The sequence below is a fragment of the Mus caroli genome, chromosome 1 (genome assembly GCF_900094665.2).
Source record: "Mus caroli chromosome 1, CAROLI_EIJ_v1.1, whole genome shotgun sequence".
Lineage (NCBI taxonomy): Eukaryota > Metazoa > Chordata > Mammalia > Rodentia > Muridae > Mus > Mus caroli.
Window position 1 is genome coordinate 113,101,190 of NC_034570.1, and position 27,969 is coordinate 113,129,158.

General features: G+C 43.9%; 1 long non-coding RNA gene across 1 annotated transcript in view; it reads left to right on the top strand.

The window, feature by feature from the left end:
• The first annotated feature begins 321 nt into the window (after positions 1-321).
• Positions 322-27,969, top strand: part of LOC110305353 — a 50,147-nt gene continuing 22,499 nt past the window's right edge. The window contains exon 1 of the long non-coding RNA XR_003837617.1: positions 322-427. This is a non-coding gene — a long non-coding RNA (uncharacterized LOC110305353). The remainder of the gene's footprint in view (positions 428-27,969) is intronic.

Sequence of the window (27,969 nt, forward strand, 5' to 3'; positions counted from 1 at the left end):
TCTCTCTCTCTCTCTCTCTCTCTCTCTCTCTCTCTCTCTCTCTCTCTCAGGCTCCATTAACTGGTGAGAGCTATCCCTAGCCAGAGAAGTTGGAGTGGGAGATTAGGAGTGGGTTGGGATGTGGGGGTGGGAATGGAGAAGCCTAGTGCTGCCTGGAATTCCAAAATGGGAAAGAGACCTCAGCTGCTTTCATATGGAAATTGGCCTGGAAGCTGACTTTGTCTCTGCACAGAACCCTAGCCAACACCAAGTTCAGTGAACCTAACACACTGTTCATTCAGCCATTGAAACCCAGCAGAAGAGCAGGCAGGGAAGGGAGGGTGGAGGGGCAGAGGCTCCCCTTTCTTCTGGGCTTGGTTCCGGAGGAGGCCAAAAGAAAGTTTACCAGGGAAGCAATTTGAAGGCAAAAGTCCACTCTAAAGTGAAGGTGAGTTTGCACTGGCTGTAAGTGGAAGAAGGGGAGAAAAGAAATGGGGGTGAGGTGGGGGGTGTCCATGATCTGCAGCTGACCTTGAATGGGTTAATGTGCTCAGTGTGTCCTAAAGAAGGAGAGGCCTTGCTGGAACCAAGCTCCCGCAGAGGCACAGCCGCACCCTTCAGAAGACTCTTAATGCAAATGTTAATGGAATTTCTCAGGTTTCCTCTGGATCTGCCTTTGCGGCTGGTGTGTTTGTTCCCAGCCTCACTGAGAGTCAAGGAAGCACCTGAATCCACAAGAGGCTAATGCACTTCTTAGATACTTTTGGGGGGGAGACGAGTTTCCTGTCTTTTGTCCTTGATTTATTATTGCTTTTATTTGTTCTCCTCCATTTAGTTCATTTTATTCTGATTTTAAAAGAACAGCTCGCAGGCCCTCCTATTTTCATGGAAATTGCTCAGCAATAACAATTTCAGATAGCTCGCAGAAGAATAGTCATCATGCCAGGGCCAGTTCACCCAAGATGCTTTGCAGGCATTTCACATAACAATTTACTAATTAATGGCAAATTAAATGGAATTTAGTAAGAAGAATCAGAGGTTAGAGTGCCGATATATATTATGTATAAAAAAAGGTATGCAAATATCTTCAGCCCATTTGTGGTTCATCAGTGGGAAATAATAGCTTTTCTGCTCAGAGCCCTCACAGACAGAAGGGCTGTTGCATAGAGGCAGAACTTCAAATTACATATAATTCTAATTTTCTAACAGTTTCTTTGATTATACTTTGTGCCTCCATTTTCCAGATACAATGAACTTCGTCTTCCTTGTTTTAATAGTTTAGAGTTATGGAAAGTCACCTATACTTTGCTGCTTATATTAACTGCATATTGAAGGCTAGAAGTCATGTTTGGGAAAGTTTTTACTATTGACCTAGTTAGCTTTGATTGTCGACTTGGCACAACCTAGGAGCCTCAGTTAGGATTAGCTTATGGGAGGTCTGTGGGGGGTTTTCTTGATTGTTAATTGATTTAGGAGGGGCAAGCTCACTTTGGGCAGCACTTTTACCTGGGCTGGTGGCCTTGTGCTGGGTAAGAAGTCTAGCTTGCGAGCCAGCAACCAGGTTTTCCAATGGTCTCTACTTCAAGTTCCTGTTTGAGCTCCTGTCCTGACTTCCCTCAGTGATGGACTATGACCTAGAAATATAAACTCAATGAATCCTTTCTTCTCCTAAGTTACTTTTAGTCAGAGTGTTTTACCACAGTGACATAATAAAACTAGAACAATCACTGATTCCAATCTCCTACAGTAGATCCAGTACATACTGGAAAACTACAGGCTTTCTGCTTTTGTAAATAAAGCTTTATTGGAATACAACTACATGCATTTATTTGTAGATTGCTTAGGGTTGCTTTTGAATCACTAATGCCACGTATATTTGAAGCACATAACGACTGCAACATTTCTAATCTGGCCTTTAGTATACAAAACTTGCAACTTGTTTCATAGGTAAAAGTGGAGAGAGAGAATATTTATAATGAAGAGCAAATAAAACATTTTAATAAAAATATTGCAAAGAAATTAAAAGACTTACTATTATCCATAAAATTCTATAAATGCTTATCATTATTCCAACAAATCTCTCAAGCATTAATGCACGTGCGTATGTGAGTCTCTCTCTCTGTCTCTCTCTCTCTCTCTCTCTCTCCCCCCCCCCCCGTGTGTGTGTGTGTGTGTGTGTGTGTGTGTGTGTGTGTGGTGAGAGGGGTGACTTTCTTCTCTCTGGTCCCTTTCTGTAGACCAACCAATAGTCAGCTCCTCTGAAGTGAACACCAGCCACAAGAAAAACCCACTTGTGCATCAGTGGCATAGCTATTATGGGGCTAACCAATTACTTTGCATTTAGATTTGAAGTGGCTCCATGAGAAGGAGTTCACATCTAGTACTGTAAATTCAACCTGGTCGAAAGTCCATGGCTGGTGAGGTAATAGACCCTAAAAAGAGTAAAAAGGGGGGGGGGGACACAGACCACACTAATAAAGAAGAAAATTTTTATCAGGAGATTAAGTTTGTCTCATCTGAAAGCATACGTTTCCCAAGTCAAATACGATGATTAACTAAACATACATCAGTTAATACATGTTTACTATGTACTATGTCTAACTTTGTGAGATAATGTATCTATTTGGATTTCCATCATAGATTTTGTTCTACCATGGCAACCCCATGGCAGATTATAAAAAAGAGAGGCAAATTTGCCAAGCTCTCTAAGCCCTCAACTCAGGCCTCTTAGCAATCTCTCCTTCTCATTTCACAGGACTTGCTGACACAAGTTACAGTCAGTTCATAGTAGAGTCCCTCAGTTAGTTAGTTAGTTAGTTAGTTAGTTAGTTAGTTAGTTAGTTAGTTAGTTAGTTTTGGTTGGTATGTATTAGGGGGAGTCACTCAACTCTCTATCAGGCACTACAAGTACATGACATAAAGCAACCCCTAAAGAACAGAGGTTTCTTTTAGCTCATTGATTTGGAGAGTTTAGCCATGATCCAGGTCTCTCAGAAACTTTATTTAAAAAGAAAAGATTTATGTCATTCCAGACCCGGGATGAGGCAGTGTATACCACTGGGGAGCTGTTGATGGAGAAAAGCTGATCACCTCATTGCCAGGAAGCAGAAAAGAGGGGAAAAGACTGATATACCCTGCAAAGGGCACACCTCACTCAGGAGTACACCTTAGAGTTCCCACCACCTCCAAATGCCACAGTAGGGATTAAGGCTCTGGTGTTTGGGGGAAATATTCCAAACTCTAGGAGTGAAGAAGCAGAAATCCATCATAAGGAGCACACACACAGAAAGAAAGGAGGAGCACACACACAGAAAGAAAGGGAGGAGCACACACAGAAAGAAAGGAGCACACACACAGAAAGAAAGGAGGAGCACACACACAGAAAGGGAGGAGCACACACAGAAAGAAAGGAGGAGCACACACACACAGAAAAAAGGGAGGAACACACACAGAAAGAAAGGAGGAGCACACACACAGAAAGAAAGGAGGAGCACACACACACAGAAAAAAGGGAGGAGCACACACAGAAAGAAAGGAGGAGCACACAGAGAAAGAAAGGAGCACACACATAAAGAAAGGAGGAACACACACACAGAAAGAAAGGACGAGCACACACACAGAAAGAAAGGGATGAGCACACACACAGAAAGAAAGGGATGAGCACATACACAGAAAGAAAGGAGGAGCACACAGAGAAAGAAAGGAGCACACACACAGAAAGAAAGGAGGAGCACACAGAGAAAGAAAGGAGCACACACACAGAAAGAAAGGAGGAGCACACACACAGAAAGAAAGGACGAGCACACACACAGAAAGAAAGGGAGGAGCACACACACAGAAAGAAAGGCAGATTTTTGCCTTTATTTGTTTGTGGTAGGATCTCATGTAGTCCATGCTGGCCTCAAACTCACTATGTAGCTGAGGACATTGAACTTCAGATCCTCCTGCCTGACTCTCAAGCCCCACACCACTCTGCCTGGTTTAATTTAATGCTGGGCCGAAACTCAGGGCTTCCAACAAGCTAGGAAGGCACTCTATCAACTGAGCCACACCCACAGCCTTTTATCTTTAAGTCACACCAGTACTTGTTTCAAAGTTGCTGGGGAAGGAAGAGCTGGCTAGCTGATTGATTCATAACTCACTGTTGAAACCCCTCCTCACACCCAGGCCCTAAATCCCGACTGCTCAGTTGTCAATTGAAAAGGCTAAAGAAGCTCTAATCTGTGCCTTCAAGTGCAGCTTTCCAACGAGGCTAGCCAACAAATATAAACCTTCCATTTCAAGGGCTGAAGAGATGGCTCAGCTGTTAAGATCACTTGGTTTTTGCAGAGGACTGGAGTTCTGTCCTCATCACCCTCACTGAGAAGTCCACAAATGCTTGTAACTCCGGCTTCAAGGAAGCCAGTGTCTCAGTCCTCCTTGGACACCAGCATACACGCATACCTAGACATAAGTAAAAATAAAAGTAACCTTCAAAAGTCCTTGTCCATTATAAAGGGCTGATGTATTGCTCTGGTAACATCAATGACCAATGGCAGTTTCCTGACTGGCTTACTGCCTGAGTACCTTATGCTTATGAAGTACCCAGTGGTTTTCCTTCATTCACTGCGTATCTGTTGTAGCCTGCAGAGTTTGTGCTAATTGTTGTTGGAAAGGCTTGGACTCAAGACAGGCAGAGTTGACTTCCAAATGCATCGAGTACCAGCCTGTTTACCTTGAGAAAAATCTCTTTGTCTGTGTGTCTCCATCTGTTCCATGGAAAAAACCTCAGAAGTGCTATAAGAATGAGCAGAAATAGGGGCTGAGGAGAAGGCAAGACATTAAAGTGCCCGTCATGCAAGTATAAGCCCATGTAAATGGTGGATAGTTGTAGCAATCTTCCTGTAGTTCTGCATTTGGAAAACAGAGACAAAGGGATTCCCACACTAGCTGACTATCTAGATTGATGGCTCTAGGTTTGATTGAGAGACCCTTCTTCAATGAACAAGGTAGAAAAATAATGGAGGATGACTCCATACATAAAACCTGGGCTTCCAGACAGGCTTGTGCACGCACATGTACTCCCATGTAAACAATCATACACATATATGCACATCACACACATGCATACAGAAATAGAAAGACAAGTAAGAATTGAAATAAATACAAAACTGGATCGCTGACTTACACTGAGCATTCAATAAATGTTAATGGCTACTACTGATGATTTTAGAAGATTATGATCAGACTCACAATGGAGTCTGGCTTGAACTTGAATGTGAGGGATAAATAGAAATTGGGGAGCAATCTCATAGAATACCAGACAAAAACATACAGCACTGTGTATCATTTGGTTGAAAACTAACTAGACACTTGGCTGGGTTCTTTTCTCTTTAAATCCAAGCCCTCTTTCCAAAGATTCAGGAAATAACGTAGGGAAAGACCCTTAGGCAGAAGTGCAAAGACTTTACATGTCTCTCCCAGGAGCTCTCCAGTATTTTTCTAGCATACAATTGAAGTCATCAGGAGAAGAGGACAAAATGGAAACCAAACAACACAAAAGGAAACCTGGTTGTGTAGCATAATGAATGGACAAGAAAGAGTCCAGAAGGAGGGGACCACAGGGCATGAGAGCTTGAGCCTGTCTTGTACACTTGAAGTGACTTGAAATTCCAAGCAGTGATTCTTGGGTTTCATTATGACATTTGCAAGCATGTAAATAATGTATTGTGATCATATTCACCTCCATTACCCCCTATTCTCTCCCTTTTCCTCCCTCTGATCCACTTCCTATTTCCAGCTAGTCCCCCTTTACAGTCTAGGTTTTTTACATGTGAGAGCTTACACTTTTATTTAGGGTTAATTAGAGGAGTATCAACAAGGGTTATTTATAGGACTATGAGCAACATACCAATCACTGCTCCACTGAAGAAACCATCCCCCTACACTCCCACCCCTACCTCTATAGCCACCATTGACTGCCTGTGAATCCCAAGGAAAGGGCTGGGTCTTGTGAGCCCCTCCCGGACTCCAGCGGGAGAGTCTGTGTGCCCAATGTTGTGCTGTTGACCACAGATTTTAACACTCCTGCTATGGGAACATGAATACTTCCCATTCCCTTGAAAATGCTTCCATCTATCTCAGTGACTAACCTCTAATGCAGGACTGTAAACAGATACGTCATGACAGGACTTGCAGGACTAGGACAAGATAAACAGCATTATCCCTTGCCTGCCCTTTCTCTATTAGGCTTATGACTTGGAACTCAGGTCCAAGCCATGAGAAAGCCAAGTTACCCGTAGGTAGACCATGTGGTGTGTTCACCCCAGCCCTAGCTGCAGTCCTAGCTGATAACCAGTATCAACCTCAGGCACGTGAATAAGACAGTCCCTAGAGGACCCCAGTTTCATCTGCAGTCAGCCCTCGCTTCCTCCACAGCAGAGGGCACGTGAAGCCAGATGAATGCTATTCAGTAAGTTCTGCCCAAACTGCTGTTTTCGAGTAAAATGAATATTGTTGATATTTTTAGTCACTGGCTTTTGGGGTGTTTCGTTACACAGCAGTGGTTAACTAGAAGCAGCTGTTTTAGATGCTGGGTAGGCATCACACAAGCTGTTTATGCTTATGCGTTTTCAGAAGGCATGATCTGGAAATCAAAATATTTGGATGGAACGTTCTCTACCCATCACCCTCTCCGTTTTCTTCATGGCGTTTATCTCGATTTGCTATTGTAGTCTTCATTTGCTCCTGTATTGATTTATTTGGTGTGTGTTTGTTTTATTTCTTCTTTTCCCATTAGGATAGAAGTCCCTTAGTCCCCCAGATCTTGTTTGTCTCACTCACTGCTATATCTCCTTACCCATCCTAGGGTTTGGCATGTCAGGATCACATTGTAAACATTTGTGGGATAATGAACAAGCAGATAAACACCATGAAACTTGGACGTGTCCAATTTCATTACACAGAAACCACCACGTTCACAAAGCATGTGCTCAAGTTTTTAAAAAGAGAAAGAAAAAACAAAACCCATACAATTTAGGTCGGCAAACAGAGGGGGATGCTTTTCCCTTTTTGTTTATTCGTTGCATATGTATGTAAACGTGTGGTATGCATGAGTGTACGGGTGTCTGAATGTGTGTGCATATGGGTAAGTGCACGAGTGTGTACACAGGTGTGTACTTACATTGTGTGGAGTCCCCAGGTTTATGTTTGGTGTGTTCCTCAATCACTTTCCACCTTCTATAGTGAGGCAGCATCTCTCCTCTGACCCAGAGTGTCCTTTCAGTTAGCTAGCTGGCCAACTTGCTCTGGGAACCCTTATCTCTGACTCCTGTGAGCTGAGATTACAGGTAGACCATTATACCCACCCAGCGTTAATGTGGGTTCCAAAGATACTAATCCCAGCCCTTACCTTGTGTAGGAAGTACTTTTGCTACTGACCCGTCTCCTCATACTGTGTGTATTTTTTCTTGTTATGAATTGGACCTAAGCAGTCCATGTCCCTGTGTTAATATGCCCACTTTAGCTGGATTCACACCTTTGCATGTCTCCCCAGTTTTCCTATATCAAAAAGCACAGAAATTTCTCATCATGTCAAAGTCTGGAAAGTTCAGGATCAAGGTTACTAGAGGATTAAAGTCCAGAGAAAATCAGCTTCGATTTACATCTCAGAATAGACCAAGTTCTGGGGCCTCTTACAAAGGCTGGGATTCCACTCACCAGGGCTCCATCCTTGTGATCTTCTTGCCTCTGCCTCCTTCAGCAAATCCTGCAGGTTCGTGCCACCACAACCTGCAAAATCCATTCTCATAAGCCAATCATTCCTAACCAGTTTATCTTCTAATATAATCATACTTGTGATCGAGTTTAAATAAGTGTATAGTAGCAGAGATTCAAACTATAGTTTCCACTCCTGTAGTCACTTAGCAAACTCTTCTTCTCTAATTATGTATATGTATGTGTGTGTATATATATATATATATATATATATATATATATATATATATGTGTGTGTGTGTGTGTGTGTATAAAATATTATGTATACATGTACAGATATCTATGTTATACATAGATACACGTGTGTATATTATGCCTCACAGAGATTTGCATATATGTGTGCATGTATGTGCATGCAAGCATGCTCACACGTGTGTGTGTGTGTGTATGCACACGTGTGCTATGACACCCATGTGGAAACCAGAGGATGACTTTTAGATGTTGATCCTCTCCTTCCACCATGTGTATCCCCAGGATTGAACTCAAATTGTCAGACTTGGTGGCAAGCATCTTTACCTGCTGGGCCATCTTACCTGCCCTTCTACAATCTCTTATGGAACACATCCTATATGTAATAAGATAAAAACTATGAGCAGATGGGAAGAGAAAGGGGTCATTTACCTGAGAATCTGGTTGAAGCCTCTACCAGCTGAAAATCAACAGTTCTACAATTAACAACATTTTCTTACAGCCTTTCTTCTTTCCCAGCTATAGATCTATAACTTTCTAGAAATCTCATTAGAAACCCCTTCTGCAACCCTTGTGGCTCTTGGTTTTATCATATCAGACTGATAGATACCTCATCCAAGGTACCTCCCTATACTCTCACTTTCAAAGAGAGAAAAGGCAAGAAGGACAGGTGTTTCTTAGCAGCCCATTTGACATATCATCTGAAGGTCATGCAAATGTGCCTAACGCTAAGGCACTTCATTGTGACTCTCCTTTGAGAATCCTGTACCCACACTTGGATGTGCCTTATTCTTTCCCTTAACCCTTGTGCTTAAAACATGTGTTTCTGTTTTGTTCTATTTTAAAATAAGCTGTGCCTCTCTCATTGAGAATCCCACACCCATGCTCCAAGGTTGGCTTTGGTCTTTCATTGGACCCCATCTTCCTATTTTTAATAACCATCAATCCAACTTTATAATGGCTCGTTCTGAAATGCTTTTCTGGAAGCCAAAGATCCAGTTTTACCTAGGAAACTGTCCCTAAGAGAATAAAGGGAGCCCACCTGTACTGAAGCGGGCTCCAAGGTGGAGCCGTGCTTCTGCATGTACTGTCCAGCCTAGACTACGGTATGCACAGTCGTAAGAAAATGGGAAGGACAAAGGCCTCTCTAAAGAGAAAGGCAAAGGACTTGGAAGTCTCTGGGGTGTTGAGCCTTGTTGAGCCATGCAGCCAAGGCATTACAGTCACATAGAGGCCTGTACAGCCCCATGGCCCTGTGGGCAGGCCCCACCATGAAAGTCATTCTTCATCCCAGCTTCTTCAACACAGAGTCTCTCTCCTCTCCAACTTTAGTCATCTTTCCCTTGAGCCCCAAAAGAGTACTTAAGGCTAAGAAGGAAGCTCTCATTAGCTAGGCCCTGGGTAGACAGCACCATGCCTTTTGGGAGCACATAGCTTTCTCCTCTGTGGTAGAAAATGCTGAGGTTGAAGCAAGGAGTTCACCAAGGACAGGCCCCAAGTCAATTTTAACTGGATACCCCCGGCAGGATAAAATGTTTTTGTTGTAATATTGTTACCATAAAAGGTACTGTAGTATTTAAAAACTAGCATCGATCCTTCAGTGAGTGTCAGAAATCCTCATGGGATTTGAAACCCTGACCACAGAGGACATGGCAGGATGCTATCTATCTTTCTGTTTCCTAGGCCACCCACAGGAAAAGGGCTCAAGGTCCCACCAATGTCTAAGAGAGATACTAGAATCCCCTAGTGTCACCCGAAGAACTGAAGAAAAACTGTTGGAACTAAGGAATTGAAATACGAAGGGAGATCACCCTCTTACTTTTATTAGGCCTTGTTCAGAATCAATATAAACCCCAGGGCCCAGGATGCTTCACACTGAAAGGGAATACAGGCCTTCCCTCCTAAAAGGAAATCAGGTCCCTTAAGTAAAACAGATGTTAGCACTGAGCTCCCAGCCCGCTCTGGCTTCCAAACTCGCCCCAGCTCATCCTCAACAGCACAGAAAAACTGTCTCCCAGAAACCCAAGATTTCCAGTCTGGTTGGAGAATTGTGAGCCTTGTCTCTTTCCTTAGCTCACTGAAGTTTTCCTTTCTGTTTACCAGGAAGAGAGCTAGGGGGGTTCGGGGGGGGGGGCGGGGGGAGTGAGGGGAGTGAGGGGAGGAGGCAGCCAGACTGTTCGCAGAGGATTTGGAGATACAGTGGAGACTGAATGGAGAAGATTTTCATTTCCTGTGTTATGCGGCGCAAATAATATCAGTATGAAAAACCTGGCAGGGAGATGGGAGATAGCAGTTTTTACATTGATAAGTATTTGTTCATTTCCTAACAACAAAAAGAAATAGAAATCTCTCCAGAAATTAAATAGCCTGGCTTGTTGGAGCAGTTTTTTTGTGGGGCTGCTGCGTGCGGGGCCGGCTCCCTTTCTGGGCCCCCGCGCAGATAATCGAGGTAAGGCTATCACCTGGGATCACGCGGGCTGTGGGGGCCCAGCTCGCAGGGCCCAAGTCTCCTACTTTTTTTTTTTCCTGTCACTTATTTTCTCGGCGGGCCCGATTTGCATTTTAATGGAAGTAGTTTATAGACTTCTCTGCAGCCTTTGCCGAGCCACAAGTGGCATCATTAAGTGAGCTAAGCCGGATTAATGCCGATAGTAAAGTCAGATAATACAATAACAGCGGCCTCCATTCCATTTGCATTAGGTGAGGAACGCCGGGCTGCCTGGTGCCTAGCGATAATTTGTAAGCGCGATATGTTGTACTTGAGAGGATAAGATTAAATTTAGTGGGTTTAACTGTCATCCCGGTAAGTCAATTACTTCATCTTTTCAGCCTTTGAATTTCTTTTATAAATAAAATAAATGGAATATTGAGCTGCTCCCGCAGCCATTTCGAGCTCCCATGAAGAATTACACAGGCTGGGCCAAATAAATAAATAAATAAAAAGGCTTCGGATTGAGCTCCATAAACAAAATATAAACTCCATTCAGGTGCCGACGTGGCGGCAGCCCCGAAATATTGTCCGTCTCTCATATCACAAGCATGACGGATTCCATTGTGGCTTCAGTTTTTCCATAATAGGAAATATTTATGTCGCGCCTGAGTCTTTTCTATCCCTATCCTTCCATTGTAGGAGGCAAACACAAGCAGACACAGCCATGGGCTTCCTACCTACCCCTCCTTCCCTCCCCTGCCTTCTCTTGCCCCAGTGCTAAGTATTTAGTGATCTAGAGGATAGGAAGGAAGCCCCATGACCCAGGGACTTGCATCCAATTTCCAGGGCGCCTCAGATAAACGGGGACAACTTCCTTCTGATCTTCCTCTTCCGGACCATGGACTAGGGCCCTGGAGATGGATTTTCTGCTAAAGAGTTGAGCTAGGGAAATCTTGATAGGTTCTTACAGCAGAGATGCTGGGAGGAAGGATGAGGCTATGGGACAACAAAGAGAAAAAGAACTGTCAAAAGGTAGGAGGAAGAAAGGAAGGAAGGAAGGGAAAGAGCGGGAAAAGAGACACAAAAGAAGAATGGGAGGGAAGGAACAGAAAGAAGGCAGGGAGGGAAATACGGGGATGGGGGCACAGAGACAGGAAGGAAAGGAGAAAGGGACAGAGAAAGGAAGGAAGAAACGGAAAGAAGAACCAAGCATTCGAAGCCTGCTGGCAGTTACCAATCAATAAGAGCCATCTTTAAGACATGCAGAACTATTGGCCTCCTAGTACACTAAGAGACATGCTCACTAAAAACACAAAAGAAGACACAACAAAAATAAGTACATAAATGAGCAAGTAGATGACGAGCTAGAGAGTCAAAGGGCAGAATCTGTGTGGGGCCCCTATATACTGGTGACTACAGAAATGTAGCCCAGGTTGGCCTCCAATTTGATATGCAGCCAAGGATTGACTGTGGACTTCTGATCCTCCTTCCTCTACGTCCCACAATACTGTTAAAACACTGACGATAATATTGTCTGTATTTAAAGCATTGTCTGTTGCACTGTGTTATGTGCACACATGCGCATTCGGATGTGCTCATGCACATGGAGGGCAGAAGGGGGTGTCAGATGTCTTCTATCTCTCTTTAACCTTAGGTTGGGAGGCAGGATTTCTCACTGAGCCTGAAGCTCGCCGTTGTTTTAGTTCGGTGTTCTGACCTGAGGTCCTGGAGACCCTCTCCGAAACGCCTGCATTGCAGACAGGTGTGCCTATGTCTGGCTTTGATGTACCTGCGGGGGCTTTGAACATGATTCCCTCTGCTTTCATAGCCATCTCTCACACAATACGCCACTTGGCCAATCAAATGTCTATTACATTTTTAAAACATTTTGATATCTAATGCACCACGTTTGTCAATGCAGATTCCTCCAGAAGCCGTCCACGGAGGCCACGATCAGGAAGCCTGGGCCAGTAAATAGCAGTCATAATGAGAAGGGTCTGTGTGTACGCAAACATGCATGTGTGTTTCTCTGACTTCATTCCAAAGCCAAAGATATAAATGACTTTTAGATTGTCCCTTGTTTTGTATTATCCACGCCTCTGCCCTTCACTAGTGCAGATAATCGAGAGCTCACTGTACTGTGATTAATTATATGGCCAGGGCTGACAGCCAAGAGTCACTGAGAGCAGAGGGTTTCAGGCCCTTTCAAAGGTGGAAGGATTCTGTTTGCCTGTTCAACTGTTTCGTTGTTTCTGGCCTCGATCAAGTGTTCACTCTGTGCTGGGCTTCCTGCCTTTTACCTGTAACCTTCCGTATAACCCTCTGTGCATGGTCTGTCTGGACACTGAACACTTGTATTGTCTCTATCTCAGAGTGAAACAAACAGAGGTCAGAGAGGTAATGATCTTCATCATCTCCCCAAGTTACAGAGACTCACAAACATCCAATAAAACACCATCAATGAATTGACCCATGTATTGTCTAAGAATCACAGACACTACATGTATTTTCACTTTATTACCGTAGAGTCCCCTTTAATGGCTTCAACACTGAACCTCACATTGCTTTCTAGGTTTTCCATATAGAGAGCAAGAGGTCTGTTGGTTGAACAATAAAGCAAACTTTGATCATTCGGGCCTGTGTTCAAGCACAAGCCTTAGCTGACAGCTAAGGATGCTGCTAAAAGCAGTGGCCACATGTTCTCTTTCAACCCTCTTTAGTGTGTGTGTGCGCGCAGTGCATGCTCACATAGAAACCAGAGGTTGGACTTCAGTGTCTTCTCTGTTATTTCTCTGCCTTATTTTATTTGGAGACAGGGTCAGTAACTCACCCATTGGTTGGACTGGTTAAGATTAGCCGCTCCGGCACGCCCCAGAGATCCTCCTATGTTCATGCAATGCTGGGATTAGCTCCCCCAAGCTTGGCTTTTCACATGGGTGATGCAGATCTGCATGCTTGTGAAGAAACCACTTCACTGGCTGAGCCATCTCCATAGCCCACACATCCCTGATGAGTGCTTCCGCACAGCAAGGGGGAGAAAAGGCACCAGCGGAGGTGGCAGACTGTGAGCAAAGATACTGGGCATGCCCAGCCCAAGTCCAGACAATTAACAGTGTTATTTTCTTGGTACAGGGTCCCCAAGGAGCCTGGGGACCAGGAAATAAAGAGTGCTTGAGTCGTCTATGCTATGTGGGCTTCAGAGTTCACACTCCCCAAGCTCCATGGAAGCCCAGATTCTCCACCACAGATCTACTGTAGTATTTACACAATGCCAGTGAACTACACAAGATATCAGCCTGTGTCCATGATATGTCACAAAGCCGGGCAGTGGGTTTCTAGGCCATTGTCTCAAGAATAATAATTCAGGTCTTCTGTGAATTATTCTTCATCTGAGTCAAAACAAATAAATAAGCTTTTGTGTTACTTGTTTAGGGCCTAAGTAACTCTTCACTTTTTGTCTCTAAATGCTACCATTTCACGTTTTCCTGTCTCAGTCTTATTCCTATTTCTATACTAGTTGTAGGTGTGGTTTAAAAGCTATCCCACAGAAGAAAAGTTCCCTTAAGTCATCTTTAACTTCCTGTTTCTGTCTCTCAATGTTGTGCTCACAAGTTCTTACCTGTATTCACACACACACACACACACACTCTTTTCATTTCTTTTCAGTTATATTTTATTCACTTGCCAAGGGTGAAGTGTATGAGCATACCAGGGCCATGCGTGAAGGTTAGAGGTTAGCTTGGGGCAGTCTCTTCTTTTCCTCTCCCACTTGAGTACCCCAAATCAAACTCAAATGATCAGGTTTGACAGCAAATGTCCCTATCCATTGAGCCATTTCACCAGACTTGTATTTTTCAATTTTTCTTTATTTATCACTGGGATTATGTACTCAAGGTGTGTGTGAGGGTGGGTGCATGTGTGACATGGTGCATGTGTGACATGCTGCATGTGTAGAGATCTAAGGACACCTTCTGGGAGTCTGATCTCTCCTTCCATCGTGATATCTGAGAATTAAACACAGGTCAGCAGATTTATTTTTCAAGTACCTTTACCCATTAAGCTGCCTGGGTAGACCTTACTATTATCATTACTACTTAAATTTTGTTTTCCCTGCAACTAATGAGAAAAATCTCCTCACCGTGTACCCCATTGTAGAGTCTCCTCGTGAACTTGAGGAAAATTACTAATTTATTTTTGAGTACACACACACACACACACACACACACACACACACACACACACACACACCGTGCCACAGTGAAACAGAATTAAACGGACTCCATCATTTCGGAGCTCGGTTCCCTGAATAGCTTGCCCCCCTGGCTGTTTTATTACCACTCCGTCTCACGAAACCCTCCTAAAGAGCTGACATTACATTTTTTTCATCTCATCCTCAGGAACATTCTTCTAATAATAATATTTCCCGATGCCGACACCGTTTTGAGGTTTGATTCTGTGAGAGGTGGAAGTGTTAATCCGCATCCCAAGCCTGCGTGTGCTTGCAGATATCAGTGTCCCATTTTCTCTAAAATTAGCAATGTCACGCAAGCTTTCAGATGCTGTAATTACAACAGCAACAGACCAGAAAAGCTCCCAACACCCACCCTGTCTTGGGACCAGCCATCTGCAAACTCAGGTCTTCCTTTCTTTTTCTTTCTTCATGTGTGTGTGTGTGTGTGTGTGTGTGTGTGTGTGCGCGCGCGCGCGCGCGCACGCGCGCGCGCGCGTGCGCACAAGCTATGTATAGGTGCACACGTTTGCATGTGTATAGGGGGCTCATGTTTGTCCATGTGGAGTCCTCAGACTAAGGTCAGACTCTCTGCCTTATACACTGAGGCACCGTCTCTCACTTAGAGCCTGCAGATTCAGCAACTCAAACGCTTCAGTTTGCAGTGGGGTCTCTCTGTTTCCACCTCCTGTGTGCTGGAATACAGTGTGGCTGCCATACCTACCCGACACTTAGGTAGACCCCGAGGATCAGAGCTCTAGTCTCCAGTGCTTACACAGCAAGAACTTCACCCAGTGAACTGCTGCCCCATCCCCACTTCGCTCCCTTTCACTTCTGCCTCTCACAATTGGCTTTTGCTTGAGTTCTAGCCTCCTAATTCCCCAACACAATGCAAGTTAGCCCCCCTTAATACGTCATTACTGTCCACTGACTGAACGTGTCAGTATCTAAACCAACATTGACTGACGTCCCACCTTCTCTTAGAGGTACCAGGTCACAAACTGAATCAGTAGAGACACTGGACTCAGGAAGACCAGCTGAAGTCTTACAGGAGGCAAAGAGAACAGCCATCTCTCTGTACAGATGTGGAAAAAGCTCAGACGAACCCTTCCCTTAGATACATGCCCTGTTTCTCCCGCTTAGAATGTCCGTACTACCAGCTCCTTGGGTTTAAAGCCATATGGTTGAGCAAATGGACAGCATCCTTTCTCATAAAATATTCCTCTTTAGTGTCTACCATTTCCTGGTAAAGAATAATACTTCCTGGTGAAATCAAAGACCCCTTTCTCCTCCCTCAGTCCCAGCCCCTGTGAATCCTTTCAGTGATATAACCCTGGATAGCTTAGTTCTGTCCACCCTTAGACACATTACATTAGTTTTAGTTTAGGAGTTTTTGAAATGATTTTAATTTTAATTTCAGCTAAGTGTGGGAGTGGGAGGGCTTGCATGTACGAGTGTGGTGCCCTAAGAAGCCAGAAACAGGAAGGAGAACTGCTGGAGGTGGAGTTACAGGTGAGTGTGAGCCACCCAACGTGGGTGCTGGAAACCAAACTTGGCTCCTTAGCAAGAGCAACAAGCACTCTTAGCTGCTGATCCACCTCTTCGGGCCCTTGTCTTTGTTACTTTGAGAAAAAAAAGTTATCATTTTAGCCCTGACTGACCTAGAACTCACTATGTAATATGCCTCAGTCTCCCAAATGTTGTATACATACACAGATATCTGGACTTCCGTTCCCCCCACCCCCACAAGAGTTAACCAGAAACCACTTGTTGCATCTGCTCAAAAGTGTCACCAGACTCTCGATGTACCCTAGGACATCACAGGAACTCAATAAAGGTTTGTTGAATGAGTAAACAAACTACAGTTCTTTAATGACCTGAAGAAATGTCATATGTAGTGAATAAATATTTAGTGAATGAAGTACATAAATGTAGTTAAGAAAAATATCTGTTGGCAGGGAGGTTGAAAGGATAGTTATAAGGATTAAAAGAAGTTATCTGCTTAATATAAGATTGTTCACACCTCCCCAAAACAAAGACTGCCTTCTAAATGTGTGTGTCACAGAGCAGCAAGTAGGATATTTTAGTCCATTCTTCCTTCTTATATTTGGATGCCATTGTCTTGGTTATTTACAGAGAGAAGTTAATTGGCTTGTTGTTCTGGTGACCAGGACATAACAGGGTTGACATTTGAGGGGGCCCTTTAACCTGAATTATCACACCATGGAGGGAAGCACAAAGCGAAGTCAAGAAAACAATGCTCTCACAGCACAGCTGCCTGGTCCCAGCTCATAATCCACTGCTGTGTGGTTGTTCTCTTTCAGGAACTTCCCCTCATGGTCCTACAGAGACTCATGGGATAAAGGAAAATAAGGAAATACACTAGGCTCTGTAAACTCAGGATGCCACAAGCTTCTTGAGGCCCCTCCCCAAGATTATAGATAACAGCAATGGTTGCCGAGGAGAGTAGATTCTCCAGTGAGTTTCGTGGGAGCTGTGCAGAGCCCTTGAGGGATGAAGTTTATGGATGCTGTCACCTATGCTAATGTAGCTTCCCCATGCTGCTTTAAGTCACACTCATTGGTTCATCGAGCTAGACATGTGTGGAATCATTTTGGAATGAACAAGGTACTTGTGCACATCTCTGAAGGAAAGGTCATGGGATAAGTCTGTCCATGTACATTGCCTTCGTCTCTCCCTATGCCAAATTTCTGCCTCTCAACACTGCTGTGTTGAGGCTGGTTCTAGTTTCATCCTGTACTGTTATAAAACACTCTGAACAAACAAACAAACACAACAAAAATAAGTGGGAGATAGGAAAGGGTTATTTGGCTTATAATTCTAGGTCATAATCTATCATTGAGAACATTCAGAGCAGCGACTCCAGGCAGGAACCTGGAGATAGGAACCATGGAAGGGACATTGCTTACTGGCTTGTGCTCTGCCTCATTCACAGACCCGTGCTTAGGTAGTTTTCTTATATAGCCAAAGACAACCTGCTTAGAGATGGTGCCACAGTGGGCTGGGCTCAATTAATAATCAAGACAACCCCCTAGCGCCCCCAGACATGGTCACCAGCAAGTCAAGGCAATTCCTCAATCAAGGCTTTCCCCTCAGATGACTCTAGGCTGTGTCCAGTTGTCAATTAAACCCAACTAGGACAAGGACCAAGTTTTCAAGACATGGAATTAGGAAATGCCTTCAAACCACAGCAAGTGAAAGAAGACTTTGAACTCCCTTATGTCTCTCTAGCAAAAGAAGGAAATTTTAACTGATTTTTTTTTATGTCACACTGTGTTTGATAGTCATAACCTGTCGATAAAGGTCATTTATCTTTCCTTCCATTAGCCTTTTATTTAAAAAAACAGACAAAAGAAAGCATTGTCCAAAGGTTGAGTAATTCAAATATCCATCCAGTGGTTTTAAGTGTCCACAGATTCTTTTATACCCTTTTCCTCAAGGGTATAGCCTAGTTATCATCCCCTTGAGCATTCTGAACTTTGTTTTAATATGTGAATTGGAAGTTATGATTTTCAGTCCTAGAAGCCAGGTCATAAAAGACTCCGTGGCTTCTAGCAGCAAGTAGCTGACTCACTCTCAGGCAGCTACAGCTGAGTTCTAGAGAAACCTAGCCTGATGAGAAGCATAGACACCAAGGCGACATTCTGCTTAGAAGTGGTTCCCGCCACCTCAGGAAGGTCTTCTCATACCTGTATCCCTGGCCAACGTTTGGTCTGTCCCCTTAGAAAGGGCCTGGAGCCAATGTCACTCAGTTAACCTGCTTTTAAACTTGACCCACAGACCCTGTGGGGTCATCAGTGCTTGTTTTAAGCCAGCACATTTTGCAATGATGTAGAACCTTCAGCTCCACGGTGAGTGCAGCCCTATAAAACCAGAGGCCTGATCAGCACTCCTGGGCTCCTAATTCCTTTGCTTCCTCTGACAGGTTCAGTCCTGGATTACTGGGGTTTGGTCAGGTGCAGCAGAGCACGCCTACCTTCTTCCCCTGCTGTCCCTCTCATTCCATCTTCTTTCCTGTCTTATTTGCAACCCCACTTTTCTTTGCTTCAGTGGCTTCATAACTTTTGCCTGCGTGTTTTCATCATGGCAAGTCCTTGAGGAGATTAAAACACCCTCAGGTCAAACAGGACCCTTCTTGCCTTTCTTTTCTTTATTGGCACTGTGTTTTAAGATGTGAGCTGTGACTGAACAGTTGGAAAGCTAGTTGAGCTGTTCATTGATTCACTTTCCTCCTCTGCTCTTTATTTTCATTTTTGTTTACCTAATAGATGGTTATAAGAAGCAATTGTCACATTAGATATGCAACATGTAAGATATATACACTTGTCATGTATAGTAATGCATATGATAATGAATACACACACATTGATGTATTTGGAGATAAGCATATGCCCATACAGCCATGAAACCACCTTCATGATCCATGCTGTAAATGTCTTTATCACCTCCAAAAGTCTCCTCCCACCTGGAAGGCTTCTTTTAATTAACATGACTGGCAATATGTATTTAATTTTTCTCCCATCCAATAAAAAAACTGGAAAGGTGCTAGTGACCTGTAAAGATGGCTTATACATAAACCTGTTTGTCATGGAGCCTGCCAACCAGCGGGTGATCTCAAGAACTCACATGGTGAAGAGGGAGGCTGATTCCTGCAAGCTCTCCCTCTCTCAAACCCCGGCATAAGTGCTGTGATGTATCAACAGTTATCTATCTATCTATCTATCTATCTATCTATCTATCTATCTATCTATCTACCTATCTACCTATCATCTATCTATGGTCTATCTATCCATTTCTTTCTCCCCGTCTCCCTCTTACTCATACACACAAATAAGTAAATAAATAAACATAATTATTTTTTTTAAAGTTGGAGCTGAGAGATGGCTCAGAAGTTAGGAGCATTTGCTGCTGTTCCAGAGGACCTGGATTTGTTTTCCAGAATGTACATGGTGTCTTACATCCAACTGTAACTCCAGTACCAAAGGATCTAACAGCACAAGCACGCATATGGTGCATGGACATACACATAGGTAAAACATTCCAAAAAATTGAATTAAAAATTCAATTTTTAAATTGAAGTTAATAGGCCTCAAAGACAACAATAACTGCAGAAGTTGCAACAAAAGATGTTAACAGACTTTTGGAGTCACGAAGAAGGGGAGCTTTTGGGGCAGCAGCAGCCCCACTAGAGTACCTACAGAGGAAGAGCAAATAGCAGCCTTAATGTTCCCTAAACACTCATGAGATCATCCAGGGACTTTGGGGATGAAACTTCACAAAGACATAAAATATATTCTAAGGCTCTCTGGAGAAAAAGAACCATGAGGATAACTGAGAAGACAGTGCATGGATAGATGGATGGATGATAGATGATTGATAGATACATACATACATACATACATACATACATACATACATGATAGATAGATAGATAGATAGATAGATAGATAGATAGATAGATAGATAGATAGATACATAGATACATAGATACATAGATACATAGATACATAGATACATAGATAAATTGATACATACATAGTTACATATAAATACATAGATAGATGTTAAAGTTTGAAAAGGGAAATGAAATAACCAATGTTCTTGTTTTGAATAAGTTGCTGCATCCTTAAGTGGCTCCAAAGATTGACTTAACCAGGGTGACAAGGGAATGAAGAAATGGCAGACACATGGACATAGGAAAGCTGGCATTGGGTAGTCTGGGCTCTCAGATGGAGAAGCTGCCGTACCCCAGAAGCTCAGAATGTTTATTATATCCAGTTGAACAGGGAGGAAGGATCAGTCATACAGTGAACAGGGAGGTGGGGCTATGAGAGTGCAACATGTTTATTATACACTGTTGAACAGGAAGGAGGGGTTATTCCATACACCTGAGCAAGAAAGCGGGCATATGAGAGCACAGCATGTTTATTATGTATAGCTCAGAGTGATTACTATATATAGTTAACAAGAAGGCATGGTTATTCCATACACCTGAATAAGGAGATGGAGTTATTATATACAGCTAAACAAAGAGGCAGGATTATGATGTACTTCTGAACACAGAGACAGGATTATTATATACATCTGAACATGCAGATGGGTTGAGCTTATCTCATTAGGGACAGTATCTGTAGCAGCACTGTCTTCGGGCTGATTTATATGGGGGCAGAAAAGAAGCTAAAGTGGACATTTTCTGCACGCACCATCAGTGTTCACACTTCTGACCCAAGGAAAGCTTTTCCATCCCTCTGAGCATCACCCAGGGAAGGCTCTGCTCTTCCAGGGTGTTGAGGTCCTTGACATGGCTGTGCCCATGTCAACAGCACAGATTCACTCAGGACATCCATTGTTCCATCCAACAAGCAGTAACATTGCACACAATAGCTATGGGTTTAACCAACAACCGCACCAGAATAGTTCTGAGATAATAAGAAAAGGAGGGAGAGGGGAGTAAGGCATCTTGTGAGCAGTGAGAGGTTGGTAGACACTGTTACAACAACAACAACAACAACCAACCAACCAAACTAGTACATCAAAGCTGGAGAGATGGCTCAGTGCTTACAACATATGTCACACTAGTATGGGGAACTGACTTCAAATCCCCTGAAGTCACACAAAGTTAAGGACAATACCATTTGTAATTGTGATGCTTCTATTGAAAGGGAGGAGATGGACATAGGAGAATCCCCAGCAGTTTGCAGGACAGCTAGCCTGACATACACAGGGATCCTGTCCAAGAAAGGTGCAACTGTCAGCTGAGATTGTCCTCTGACTGCCAGGCACATGCCCTCTGGGTGTGGCCACAGGCACACACACACAAATGTGCACATGCATTCATATCACACACACACACACACACACACACACACACACACACACACAAATAAATTAATCAATCAAGAAGTAGTTTCTAGAAGAAACTCATGAAAATTCCAGAAGTAGCTAGAGGATGTTGGTTTAGTCCAATGCTACTAAAGTTTTGTTGGTTCTGTCTTTTGTTTTTGATTTTTTTTGTTTTTAATCATGTGAGGTGGTGAGTCTTAATTATGAACTGGGGTTGATAATCACCATGGGAACAAATCTCTGGCCATAATATGGAGATTCTACTTTAGGTTAGTTGAGGAGTGACAATCCACCCTAAAAGTGGGCAGCACCATCCTGTGGCCTGAGCTCCTGTATTAAGTAAAGAGGAGAAAGCAGGCTGACCATCATTCTTCATCCTTCCCTGCCTCCCGACCGTGGATGCGATGTGACCAATGAACTCCTCATGCTCCTGCTGTCACCCTCCTGCACAGGGATGTGCTGTGCCCTCAAGTTATGAGCCAAGCTGAAGCTTTCCTTCCTTAAGTTGTTTTTGTCAGTGTTTTGTCAGAAAAACGAGAAAATCAACTCCTACAGCACACATAAGTGAAGCAGCAGTATATTAATCTGCTCTAAACTCCTCCACGGGTGCACGTGCACTCCTCTCTATACACAGACACAGACACACACACAGATACACACACACAGACACACATACAGACACAGACACACACACAGATATACACACAGAGACACAGACACACACACACAGACACACACACACAGACACAGAGAGAGAGAGACACACACACACACAGATATACACACACACACAGATATACACATACAGACACACAGACACACACACACAGACACAAACACATACACACAGACACAGACACAGACACACACACACACACACACAGAGAAACACACAGACACACACACTCACAGTCTTATTTTTAATATGCCCTAAGCAGCTCAATGGCTAGGCCATTCCAAATCTTCCATGTTGCTAATGCTTCCCCACCAATATTCCTGAATTATTATTTACTAAAATCTATCTTTCATCTCTGCTACCCCAGACCCAGTCAGGGGAGAGGACCCTGGGGCCACTCTTCCCCGATTCTTATGTGGTTGTATGCTTTCTCTCCTGAAGCTCACAGGCTTGAGGTTTCTACTTCCCCATCAAGGCGATTCTAAAAAGTCTTCCTCTCTCAGGGTTTTCTTACGTGGGAAATTTAAAGTCCTGACTCTGTCTCCCTGCCCAGCCACTGGCCAGCAGCAACTTTACATATGATTAGAACCAACTGGGTGCAGGGACTCTCAGCATCTAACAGGCAAATACGCGGGTTCCTGAGTGATTTGGGGAGCTGAATAAACACAAATAGCATATGAACCAATCTACAACATGTAAGTGTTCATGCAACAAAAATATTTCAGTAGACATTTTAAAATAAGAAATCCAATCTCCTGGTTTCTTTTGAAAACAAGAGGAAATTACACTGCAGAGCCCACATTCTGGTAGGGAACGATCTGAGGGCTGAGCACGGACAGGCAACCTTCAGTTTGCCTTAATCCCCACCATTCCCATGCCAGCCAATCAGCTGTTCAGACACTTAATGGTCTCCTGTGAAGCTTGTTGTATGTAGTGCATGAAGACATATCTGGAAAAGTACTCAAGAATAAAGAAAAGTAGCTGGAGAGGTGGCCCAGTGGCCAAGAGCATATGCTGTTCCTACAGAGGACCCTAGTTCTGTTCCCATCTCCTATATATGGCCGCTCACAACTTCAGGTCCAGGGTGTCTGGCACTATTTTGGCCTCTGCAGGCACTACATTCATGTGTACAAACATGTGCATGCATGTGCACATACACACAGAGGTGGGGGAGGGGTGTAAAATCAGTTATCGGCAGCCAAAGCAACTAGTATTAATTCTGAAGTGAAAGTCTAGCTGGGCAATGTCCCTGAAGCTGTCCCCAGTGATCAAGGGAGGTGGGGGGTGATCCATGAAGAAATGCTTAGTACCTGCTCACATTGACAAATACTAAGTCACCCTTCTGCTAGTCACAGTGATTTGCCCAGTGGTCTCATTAACTAATGGTTAGCTGTATCAAGATACTCGTGGGGGTTGGGGTGAGATAATTTAGTCGATCAGACAGGATCTGAGTTCACTCTCTAGTTCCCACATTTAAGAAAAGGTGAATGTGTTGGGTAGTAAGGAGCAGGGTGGCATTTGCATGTAATTCTTGAGCTAGAGAGGCCGAGACAGCTAGGTCTCTGGATAGCCCAGCCAGTCTGGCCTACTTGATGAGCTCAGGACTAAGGAGGAACCCCATCTTCATACAAGGTGGGAGCTAGAGAGATGGTCCCGCAGTTAAGAGGGCATACTCTCCTTGTAGAGGTTCATGGTTCAGTTCCCAGTATTCATATCCATTTGTTACTCCAGCCCTAGGGGTTCTGACAACCCTCTTTTGGATTTCCCAGACACTTGCTTTCACACCTGAATACACACACACATCCAGACACACAGACAGACAGGCACACACACACCACACACAAACACACCACATACACACACACACACACACCACACACACAGACACACAACACATACACAGACACACTACACACACATATACCCCATACACACATAGACACACAACACGACACACACACACACAACATACACACTCACACACGCCCCACATACTCCCCCCACCACACATACCCCCACACATATACCACACACACACACACACACACACACACACACACACACACATACCACATACACACACAACACACACACACACACACTATGTTGCTACAGAAAAGTAGCCCAGGCTTTGCCTTTCCCACAAATGGCTAGCTTCTACTTGTAACCTTCACGTGTAGACCATGTATCTCTTCACTAAGGCAGAAGCCACAGATCTGAATTCCTTCCCAGATGTTGGAGAAGCACAAGGCCTTCCCTAGCTTGGGAGTTCCTTAGGATGGGCCAACCTGGGCTGGCAGCAGTGGGTGGGCCTTGAGGACAAGCTGTCCTGGGAGGCCCCTGGTGACTATTACATTGAGAGATCTCTGAGGCCGTAGTCTGCTTAAATTATCCTGGTTTCCCAGAGTGACTCAGAGTCATCATTTTCTGTTCTTGGCTGCAGCGCAAACCTTTCATTTATTGCTGATGGACTGTGTGAAAACAGGAATACACAGGCCATTCATTCCGAGCTCTGTCAGCCAGGAGGACAGCATGCTTTGCAGAGGCCATTCAGAGGGAAGTCTCCTGTTCAGCTCACCAAACAATACCAATTCCTCAGCCTGGGCTCTCATTGTCTTTGCTGTTCTCCCCCTTCTCCAAGGCCAGCTGTTGTGTTTCCCCATCCTTTGATGTAATGCAGTCCTCATAGAGTAATATGTTTGTATAATACCCAGACACAAAATCTAATTATCTCTAGAATCCCCATCTTGCTGTTACAGTTAGGAGAGGGGCCTGCCAAGCTGCCAGCACACTTGTAGACTTTAGCAGGGCTTGGGGCACTGGTAGCACACCACCATGTTCTGTACACTCAGAATGCTAACCACTTTCACAGAGATTTTGGGGGAAGGCATTGCTCAGAAAAATCTTACAGTGCATATTCTTTCCAGATGTGAGGGTGAGCTGGCTCCAACATCTGCCACCCAATACATATTTGTAATACTTTATGGCACTTTCTGTTTACAAGGCTGTGCTTCTCTGGATGGACAGCCCCTCGTGGGCCAAGACTGTCTTAGGCTGAGCAGATGGAAAACAAGCCAAAGCATGTAGAATAAATGGACCATGCTCATTAATTGATTTATTAAGTGTGGCAAGGGTCAGGGTTCCTGGAGAAAAATACTCATTGTGCATTCCTACCTAGGGAATCCTGGGATTTGGAAGGAGGACTCTGAGGTCATCCTCCATTACCTCACCCTTGGCCTTCTAGGAGGGATGATGAGAATTTGGATACACTCCATTTGGATTCCAAAACTTTGGAGGTTTGGTTAACATTGGAAAGAAACAATGGGAGAGGAGCAGGAACTGAGTGCCAACTGCATACCAGTCATGACATGAGACAATGCTGTCATTGTGAGATCTGTATTATCCCTTCCGTTTACACAGGAAGAAAGCAGGGCTGGCACAAGAACTTCTGCAGAGAAGTGGGTACAGATGAGACCATTTGTACTGACTCTTCTGTTCAGTGAGCTCTCTCTCTCTCTCTCTCTCTCTCTCTCTCTCTTTCTCTCTCTAGTGTGGGAGGGGTGTGTCTGTTTATCTGTATGTTTGTGTCTGTGTCTGTGTGTTGGTGTGTGAGCGTGAGCAGAGGGATAACACAGTACTCAAGTGTCGATCTTCCACGTTGTTTGAGACAGTTTACCGTTCACCGTTGCACATTCCAGATGATCTGGCCAGTTTCCAAGGGCACTTCTGTCTCCTTGCCCATCTCCCCATATGAATACTTAGATTGCAAAATCATGCCACTGCACTTGGCTTAGCATGTGCACTAGGGATATGAGCATGGGTCCTCATGCTTTTGCAGCAAACCTAACTCACTGAGTCACTTCCCTACCCCCTCACATGTTCATTCTTATTCCGGTCATTTTGAGGATGATATTATCAGTTGAATCAGACAGGAATCACTATAGTCAAAGTCAGGGAGAGGCTGAGGCTGATGCTCACTAGAAGAGCCATGTGAGACATACTTGGGGAGCTTGGGGACAAGATATCTTTCCCTTTGATTTCCAGAAAGATATGGTTGAGGCATCATAAGTCAAAAGCAATTAGGAGGGCTGGGGAGATGTCCAGTGGGCTAAAGTATTTGCCTCAGAATTCTGAAGACCTCAATTTAGGTCCCTAGAACCTGTGCAAAGCCAAGTGTGGTAATGCACGTCTCTAATCCCAGTCTGCCTGTGAGAGGTGAACACAAGAGATTCCCCTGAAGGTCACAGACTGGCTGGTTGGTGTATGCAAAAGAGAAAGAGAGACCCTGTTTGAAAAAGGCTGAAGGTAAGGTACAATATCTAATGTTGTCCTGTGATGGCCACACAAGTTCAGACACACACATCACATTCATATATACATTATACACATGTCCACCACATACACACATATGCACGTACTAGTGCACATTTGCACATAAAGCACATATCACACAGCATTATCAAACGTGTTTTATATTTCCTATAATGTTGTTCCTTTAGCCTAAATATCCCATTCAGAAAAGATCGGAACCATCAGAGAGGAGTAAGTGGATTTTTTGCCTTCCTTTTACTGGCCCTGATTTTAGCTAGACAATATATTTTTTCCTACTCACATTCAGAAATCTCGTGAAGGATTCTCTAGGGAAACAGCTAAGGACCTCCCCAAACCTCCAAATTTGTGACTGGAATTTTTATCTAAAGTGGTGGCTTTTTCTTGAATCACGTTTCCAGAAGCCACAAATTTCCTATTCAGAATCCCCACCAAACATTTACCACTTTATTGCTTAAATTCAAACTGTACGTGGTCATTCCTGACAAAAATATTGAGTCTGCTTTTCCTTTCCACCAGGGGAGAATTAATTCTTATTGCAACACTGGTTAATTATTAGCTCTGAAAGTCAGACTGTAGTTCAAGTCTGTGGCTTAGGACAGTTGCAAATGCTACTATGCCATAGTCCATCCAGGTCATCCCCCTTCCCCAGCTAGTACTCAGCCAAGGTCCTGTTAATTGTGACATTTTCCAAAAGTCTAAGTCACAGGTGGCAAACTGGTGGACCATGTCATCATGTGACTTTATCTGGGAGCTAAGAACAAATATCTATGCCACACCAGATAAAGCAAACCAATAGCAGAGCAGAGAAATGATTACACTCAACTATAGCTTGGTGAGCCAGTCAGTTTATTAGGACTATTTGCAGGAGCATGGGTGTCTCAGAGGCAGTGACATCACACAAAAGTCCACATAGTATGGGTGACGACGCATGAAAGTTGCATCTCTGGAGCTCCCTGCATGACTTGCTGACAGCTCCACTGGTTAGAGTTTCTTCTCTTCACTAGTTTTTGGCTAACTATATAATTTGAGGAAGGAGGGGCTTTTGTGAATCTTAAATATTTCAGGGATTTCCTGGAACTTGTGAGTTGTTTGCTTCCTGGGTCTTAATGACCCTCCCTTCAAGATGCAATGTTTCCATTTTGGAAGGACGTTACTACACAACATATGGTCTAGGTCTATCCCACTGGCACATTTCTCTTGGTCCTTGGTCAGTACCATATTTGGAAATACTGCCTGACTGTCGAGGCTTAAAATGTTTCTAAGAAATAGTATGAATTTTAGCTTCTCTGAAAAACCTGAACTATAGATCTGAGCAGCTAGAGAAGTGAGGTAGCCACTGCACGTCTGAGTCAACCATACCTCTGGTAACCATGGTCCTCACCATTCTCCATTGTCTTGTAGCAAGTCTGTGCCTATCATCTTCAGCCTTGTGAACTCATATCAGTCCTAGGCTGTTTACTTTTCTTGTGTACACACACAGAGAGAGAGAGAGAGAGAGAGAGAGAGAGAGAGAGA